Source organism: Neophocaena asiaeorientalis, unplaced genomic scaffold (assembly GCF_003031525.2).
Source record: "Neophocaena asiaeorientalis asiaeorientalis breed wild unplaced genomic scaffold, Neophocaena_asiaeorientalis_V1.1 scaffold648, whole genome shotgun sequence".
In the NCBI taxonomy this organism is placed as follows: Eukaryota; Metazoa; Chordata; class Mammalia; order Artiodactyla; family Phocoenidae; genus Neophocaena; species Neophocaena asiaeorientalis.
The window spans coordinates 2,331,963-2,340,042 of record NW_020172781.1 but is presented as its reverse complement, the minus strand read 5'-3'; the positions used below and the strand labels follow the sequence as shown (position 1 = coordinate 2,340,042).

The 8,080-nt window shown below is 48.1% G+C and overlaps 1 protein-coding gene across 1 annotated transcript in view; it reads left to right on the top strand.

Moving 5' to 3' along the window:
- Positions 1–2,796: 2,796 nt before the first annotated feature.
- The window catches only part of RPH3A (rabphilin 3A), a 94,510-nt gene continuing 89,226 nt past the window's right edge, over positions 2,797–8,080 (top strand). Inside the window, exon 1 of the mRNA XM_024741517.1 lies at positions 2,797–2,917. The gene's annotated coding sequence lies outside the window, so the exon portion shown is untranslated. The remainder of the gene's footprint in view (positions 2,918–8,080) is intronic.

The window sequence follows — 8,080 nt, the reverse complement described above, 5'->3', positions numbered from 1 at the left end:
CGGGTGTGTGTGGGGGGTGAGGGGGGCGGGCAGTCTGAGGAAAAAACTAGCAGGGTGGCAAAAACAGAGGCCTTGGAGTCAGACAGACCCAGGATTTGCATCCCTGCCTGTGCCACTCCTTGCCTGTGTGAGTTTCAGGGCTTTCCTTCACATGTCTGAGGCTCAGTCTCAACAACTGAAAATGGGACAATAATAGCACCCATCTCGTAGTTATGAAGACTTGAAGTGGCAACTGTAAGATGCTAAATACAGGTGGTAGGTGTCTAGACATTTAGCAGGTTGTAGCTATTTTCATTCCCTAAAGGCGATCTGAATTCATGACAGACCCTCCCAGAACACGTGCCTAATGCCAGGGAAGCTGTGAGGTACGGGTAGAGATTCCTTGGGACTGGGAGCCAAAAGGCCTGGAACTAATCGGATTCTGATTCCACCACCAGCATCCTGTGTGGGCTTCTTGAATCACCCTTCAGATGTTTATTGAGGGCCTACCATATTACCTGACACTATGCTAGACACTGAAACACAGGACCTGGCATCTGAAAAGCCTGAGTTCTAGACTCAACTCTGCCACTTTCTAGCTCTTTGGCTATGGGCAAGTCACTGTCCCTCTCTGGTCCCCAGTTTCTCCATGTGTACAGTGAGGGCATTGAACCTATGTCAGAGGATCTTCCTAGAAAAGATTCAATGAAGTCCTGCCAAAAAATTGTAGAATGCATTTGAACTTGACTCTGAAAGAGACATTCTGAAGCATGGGCTTTGGAATCATACAACCCTGGGTTTCAATCCTGTGTCTGCCACTTACTGTATAAACTTATGCAAGATAATTAATTTCTTGAGTCTCAGTTTCCTCATCTGTAAAGTGGAGATAATCATAGTTCCCTCAAAAGGTCATGGTGAGGATTCAAGGAGATGACACATGTAAAGTTCCTAGCAGAAGGGCTGGTGTGTAGTTGATTCTCGATAAATGATAGCTGCCATCATCATCACTACCACCAGCATCGCCACCACCATCACCACAAGACCATCACCACCACCATCATCATGATCATCTATAAAGTGAAGCTCTAAATGGTCTCTAAGATCCTGACGTTTTAAGTTTTACTTTTCAAGGTGGGGAGGGGGATTAAGTGACAAATGTGGTGGCTCACCGTGGGCCATCTAAGTGGGACCGTTTAGAGGAGGGTCCCCAGTAAAGAGGGTTCTTATTTACTTTGCAGAGAAGTTCTAAACAGATCTTGGCCTATTTGAGATTTCCTGCCCTTTCCTCACAATAAGCAGGAATAAGACCCTTGAGATCTGGAACATTGGAAGCCATGGGAATCAATTTCTCTTTGTATATTTCTCCTTTTAATGATTTTATTTTCTTGTCCATATAGTGGTTTCACTTCAGAAGATGAATCTGGGTCTTTTGGGGATAGGTCTTTGGCTATGGCTCAACTGTCTGATTTAGACCTTCTGTAATCTCCCAACTTCATCCCACTCAAACCATAAACTGAAAGGTGAGGCTGGCACATACCATTCTGGATTGGCTGTCATTCCCTTTCTCCTTTTGTCAAGACATTTGAATCACAGGACAGGTTATGGATCATGGGATTATACCAACCCACAACTTGGGTGTTCTTATTGTTGCTTTTTAACTTCTTGCTTCCTGTCTTGAGGAAAATCAGATAGTCATATGCTCATTTTGCAGATAAGACTTGGAGACGTTCAGTGACTTTTCCAAGGTTGTATGGAGGCTAGACTCGGTTCCAGAAACCTGTCAAGTGCTATTTCAACTAAGCCATTCTGCCCCATAGAAATTTCCATTTCCTAAGCCTCATCTTCCTGCTCTGAATTCTGAGGTATAGGTCAGAAATCTGCAGCAATGTGGGTGAAGACAGGTCAACTGGGCTGATTTGTGGGGTGGGGGGAGAAGCCACTTTGAGGCTCCCACACTGGGGTCAAACTCTTTTCTGAGCAGAGATGAGCAGTGAAGGTCTGGGGGCGTGTGTGGGAAAGGGGCTGTGAAGTTACAGCTTCTTTGCACCGAGAGTGAGCGACAAGATTAGAACAAGTGTGTGGTAGGTAGGCTGTCACTGACTTCACTGTGTGATGTTGAGAAGTCCTGTCCCCCCCGCCACCTCCCCTGGACTCTCCCCCTTTTCTGCTCTTACCATCCAATAACTTGACTTCGAAGCCTAAGGGTTCGCTTCCCGCCCATCCCATCCGCCGCCGCGTTTTAGCGCTGTCCGCGGTGCTGATCACCAATCTCCTGATTGCCGTTTCGACCAGCTAGGATCTCTGGTGCGCTCAATCTCTCCTCGCGGCCTCCTACCTCTTTCTCCAGGCACCTCACACTTAAATCACGGGTGGAAGGCAGGCTCGGTTCCCCTTGCGCCTGGAAGCTGCTGCCCCCTCCCTTGCTCACACCGGGTTTTGCAGCAGTGGCGGCAGCTGCCACTGATTCCGGCACTGGGGAAGCAATTGATACGTCTACTGCCAGCAGCGCAGAGTCGTCTACGCGGACGACAGAGAGAAACAGGAAGAGAGAGAGAAAGAGAGGAGAGAGAGAGAGAGAGATTGATTCACAGAGCAAAAACCTTCATCCATGTGGAGGGCAGTCTGCGAGAGCCACTGTGTACCTTCTTCACTGAGTGGTCTGAGTTTCCTCCTCTTCTGGCAGTGGTATTTCTTTTCATCATGGACCTGCATGATTTCGGGGTAGTTGGTGTGTGTGTGTGTGTGTGTGTGTATATGCAGTTGCTTCGATTTTATTTTGGGAAGAGTAGGAGAGTCAAATGAACAATTTTCTTTCAGGCATCTCCGCTGAGCTTTCAAACCAAGTCATCCGGAGTTAGCATTTTCCCACCCGGCAGGGAAGAGAGGAGTTGGCAAGAATTTGGCTCACCCATTTCCCCTGCAATCCTCTGGTGTCTCGGTAAGTGATATTCTTCTCAACTGTGCAAATGGGCTAGGGGTATTGGAATCCCAGTTGCGAGGAGATGTGTACATGAGCTTGTGGGATAGAGGGCTGGTGGGAGGGGAGGGATGTTGAGGAATGACCACGTTTGTTTGCCCACATTCTGCAGTGTTTGATCGCCTAAGCAACACCCCAAAGCCAAATGAGATTTCTGCTCACTGCCCAGGGTGAGGGTAAAATATGCTAATGTTTTAGGTAATGCGATCAAAATTGTGGCTTCTGCCCAATTTGTCTTCTCCCTTGCAGCAGAAGCTGTTGGAAGTAGCTGGCAGTTCTCTGAGTGAGTTAACCCTTTGTGGGGCTGGCCAGCCTGGCATGGGGGGGGATCGCTGGGTGTTCTGATCTAGTGGGTGGGCACTTTGACTCTGGATGAGAAACAGTCACCTAAGGCTGAAGGGTTCACCCTTGCCTAGGGTAACTTAGGCATACCAAGTGAGTCTTGCATAGGACTGGGCTCAGAGAGTACCATCTTCCAGGGAGAGCTGAATAATTTAATTGTGGTGGTTTTTTCTTTTGCAACCTTGGCTGTTATAAGCTTCCTGAAATGAGAGAACTGGGAGACATGAAAGGACCACATTTTGCTTGGAATGAGTGGTCAGGCAGGCCAGAGGGGAGCAGTCAGCTGTCTGCTGAGCAGACAATGTTTTATTTTCACAGGTGGTATAACCTGTAAGTGATTGTATAGAGGGTGCACCAGCCCAGAGGACTTTATCCTTGAGTCTGTCTCAGAGTAGGGAAAGAAGGGAACAATGTTTGTTCAGATTCTGGGGAAGGGCTTCAGGCTTCAGGCTCCAGGCTCCAGGCTCCAGCTTCAGATCTGTTCCAGGGCAGACCATACCCTGCTCTAGTTTCTTTATTCTGATGGAATAAGCCTCACCAACCTGTTAGTGAGTGGGAAGGGGAGGTCCCTTGTAACTGAATCCAAAACTCACATTTAATTTTAAATGCCTTTGCTGCTAATCTGTGACCCATCAAAAGGGGATTTTCTTTGCTTCCTGCTTTGATTACATCTATCTTTCTGGAAATGAATGTCCTTATTTTTAGCATCTTCGCTGTTATCTCATGGGCCACTTCAGTGTTCTGCGCCCCCAAGGATTTCCTCTTTCAGTTCTTGGTCTTGGAGGTGGGAGGAATAAAATATCAGCCCCAGGGCTTACCTGGTGGCACAGTGGTTGTGAGTCCGCTTGCCGATGCAGGGGATACGGGTTCGTGCCCCGGTCCGGGAAGATGCCACATGCCGCGGAGCGGCTGGGCCCGTGAGCCATGGCCGCTGAGCATGCGCGTCCGGAGCCTGTTGCTCCGCAACGGGAGAGGCCACACAGTGAGAGGCCCACGTACTTCAAAAAAAAAAAAATCAGCCCCAGAGACTGGCAAGTGTAAGCAGAGTCCACTCAGTCATTTTCTCCAGCCCCAGAGCCAAGTGGGGAACACCAAAATCCCAGGGCATATGACTGCTCAGGAACGATGTGTGAGGCAGAGGGGGAGGGATGCTTGGTGGTTAGTACCAAAGATTTGGTCCTCAAAATCCTAGGCTTTCCTTGTTGGGTGACCTTGAGGAGGAAGTTGCCTTCGTTTCCTCCCTGGGAAGCCTAAGTGTGAATGATGAATGTGGGGAAATTTGGTTCAAATAAGGAGCCACGGATCTGTCCATGGGTGATATTTAAAATATTGAACTTTCCATTAACTGGTCAGACTGGACCATGGCTGGGACCCTGGAGTGGGGGATCTTAGGGGTCCCCTGCTGCGCCGAGTGTTAACTCTTTAATTGCTGGATTATGGGGAGGTTTAGGGGGACAGGGGAGTATCAAGGGAACCACAGGGGCCTCAGTGCAATATAACCATACAGTGCAGGGGTATTAATATATATCTATAATACATTATAGAAGAATATTATATATTAGAATATGTAATATGTATATCTAATATCTAATATGTAGAATATATAGAGTATAGAATATGTAGAGTTTATATGTTTTTATATATCTGTATATAGATAAGTATGTTGACTTACAGTGCTGTGTGGGTTTCAGGCGTACAACAAAGTGATTCAGTTATACATATATATTATAACAACTGGTTCAGCCATGCAGTGCATGCCAGCCCACCTGAGGTAGCTGGGACTGGGCTGCCCACACGTGGGTGTTTTTGAACATCTACTTGCTGCCTCCCAGCCTTACTTCCTTGGGGGTGGTTAAGATCCGAGAGGCTGCCCTCCCTCCTCCCTCATCACATCTGAATTGGTGCATAATGGTGCACCAGGGAAAGGGAAACAGAATCTTCTGGAAAGAGCCTTGGACTTGGTTCAGGAGACCTGGGTTCCAGCCCCAGCTCTGCCCCCCCTTTCTGGGCCTCAGTTTCTCCATCTTTGCAATGAGGTAGTTGGTCTGTGTGATCCCAAGGCCCCTTCCAGCTCTGAGGTTCTATGACTATGTGATGAGTGTGCATGTGTGTGCACACACTCGCGGTTCTAGGAGTGGTTAGCACTGTGTTTGGGAATTTATCATGTGTGTTGAAGAGGTTTTGTTTGGGTGAATCAGGATGGGGATCAACCCTCTGAGAACTTTGCTAGTTCCTAGAATCCTGTGCTCAGCTGGAGAGGGGTCTTCTTTGTTTATGGCTTCAGCTGCATAGACATCCAGGTTTGGCAGCACTTGCAGTCCTTATAGAGATTTATCCCAGGGAGACACCAAGGACCCCTTTGAGAACCTCCACTCTGAAAAGATGCATATACCCTATAGCCCACCTGAGCACCTCAAGTTCGGAACGTCTGATCTAGTCTGACCCTTCACGGGCCCCAGAGAGGGAAAGCAACTTGCCCAAGACCACACAGTAAGTCATGCACAGCAACATAAAAGACAAGGCATTATGCTTTCATTCCTGGCTCCAGCAGCCCCCACTCCCCCCACCCAGCCAGGGTGCAGGGGGAGGACTTTCAGCAGCTCCTCTCCATCCTGTGCTGGTAATCAGGAAGCATAACCGTGGAGACAAATGTGGACATTTCCTTTCTCGCTGGTGGGAGGGAGGCAGCGGCCAGAGATTCTGCAGTCCAGAGCGGTGGCCTGGGAAGTCAGTCTCCCCAGCTTGCTCTGCCTTTTCTCTTTTCTTGCTGCCTGTACACATCCTGGCTGCCTGTCTAAGGCTGTGGGTCTGGTTAGGGTGGTTTATTTGTAGGCTGTGGTATTTACTTTTATTTAACCCTCTCTTTCTTTCTCTCTCTCTCTGTGGGTCATAGAGAGTTTGTGACTTTCTAACAAAAACCACCATGACATATGGACCTGTCTTCTGTTCTTTATCACCTTCAAGAGGGGAGCTGATCATGAATGCAGACAAATCGGAGTTGATGTAAAGGCGATGAGAAGCGAACAGCATGGTTTATTTCTGTTAAGCACTGTGGCTGTAACCTGGGATAAAAATAAATCTGGGACCCAGTAGTGGTGGGCTGGAGCCGATGAGCTTAAATTATTCAGCTGCCACCCAGGATGGAGATCCTTGATGTGCTGGGAGAGTGAAGGAGGCACCACAGAAATAGCCCCCTCTCCTTCCTGTTCCCCACCCCTGTCTGCTTCATTAACAGCCTTTTTAGCCTCCAGGGGCTGCAGTGTGGGTCCCTGGGAGCAGCCAGACCTGAGTTTGAATCCTGGCTCCAATGCTTCCTTGCTGTGTGACTTCAGGCAAGACCCTAAACCTCTCTCAGCCTCATTTTCCTCAGGTGCAGTGTGGTGGTGAAGAGTGTGGGCTCTGGAAATAGATCTCTTGGGTTTAGATCCTGGTTCTAACACTTTCTGGTTATGTCGTATCATCGCTCTGGGCTTCAGTTTCTCCATCTTTAAAGTAAGGATAGTGAAGGAACTGTGAGAATTTTGAGTTAATGTTTGCAGTGTGCTTAGTACTGAGCCTGGCAAGGAGTAAGTGTCCAACAAATGTGAGTGATGGAGATGCTGTTGGTGATGGTAACAGTGAAATCACCCCGACCAAAGTAAGACTGGGCTAGGATAGAGGAAGGTGAATCCTTTGTGCCAGGCATACAGCTCTGGGACCCAGGAGAAAGAGGACGTGGCTTGGAGACAGTAGACTTCCAGTCCCACTTATTCCGTATGTGGTCTTTGTGCAGTTGCTGAGGGTCCCCTGACCTCATTTTATTCACCCATGAAACGGGCATAATGACCTCCTTTCTTTAAGCCTGTGAGGCCCTGAGGAAACAGGGTAGTTGTGAGTGTGGTGGGTAGGCCCTGGAGGAAGGAGTTCAGGAGGAGAAGCCCTCCTGACTACTCTGAGTCTTTCGTTCCTCCAAATCCTTGGGAGGCTTTTGCTGAATCATCTCAACTCACCAGCTCGGAGCCCGAGCATTTTTCCTAGGAGACCTGAGCTTTCCCTCCCTTCCCTGCTATGGTGCTTTCCCTGCCACGATGCTCCTGCATATGGCTCCTGAGATGCTACAAGGCGAGATCCTTGCAGGCCAAGGCTGTGCCGTCTTCCTTTTTGGAGTCAGATTTAGCAGGCAGCAAATGCTCAACAATGACTTGCATGAATGAATGAATGAATGAAACCTGGATTGACTAGTGAACTGGTCAGTTTGGGGAGGTGCCTTTGGCCTATGGTCCAGCGAGAGAGCTGCATACAGTAGGTGCTTAGTTACTGTTTGTTGATTATGATGAGTCATTGGTGAAGAGTTTAAAAGGGCTGGGCTTTCATCTCAGATCTGCTACAGGCAAAGGACTGGCCTCTCTCTCCTCCTGTCAAGAGTGTTAATTGACATTTATTCACGTGTCATACATTTATGGAGTACTTACAGTATGCCTGGTACCATGGCGGGCATTGGCAAAAAATAGTGACAAAGACATAATCCCTTTGGGACTTAGATAAAGTAAGCAGCTGCCTACAAAATGTGATCCTTTGGGGGACTGGTACAAAGAGGGCTTCCTTTGTCACCCTAAAGCACTCAGTTCACTGATATGTGAAATTCCATCATTAAAGTTTCATCCTTTGTCTTTAGGCTTTGCTCTTGGATAAAGATGCTTTTGGGTGGAATAATGCATCCAGCCTTATTAGTCATTTACACTTCAGTGAGGAGGAGTTGTAGAATCCTCTCTGAAAAGTGAGGGGAGTGCTTTTTTTTTTTTT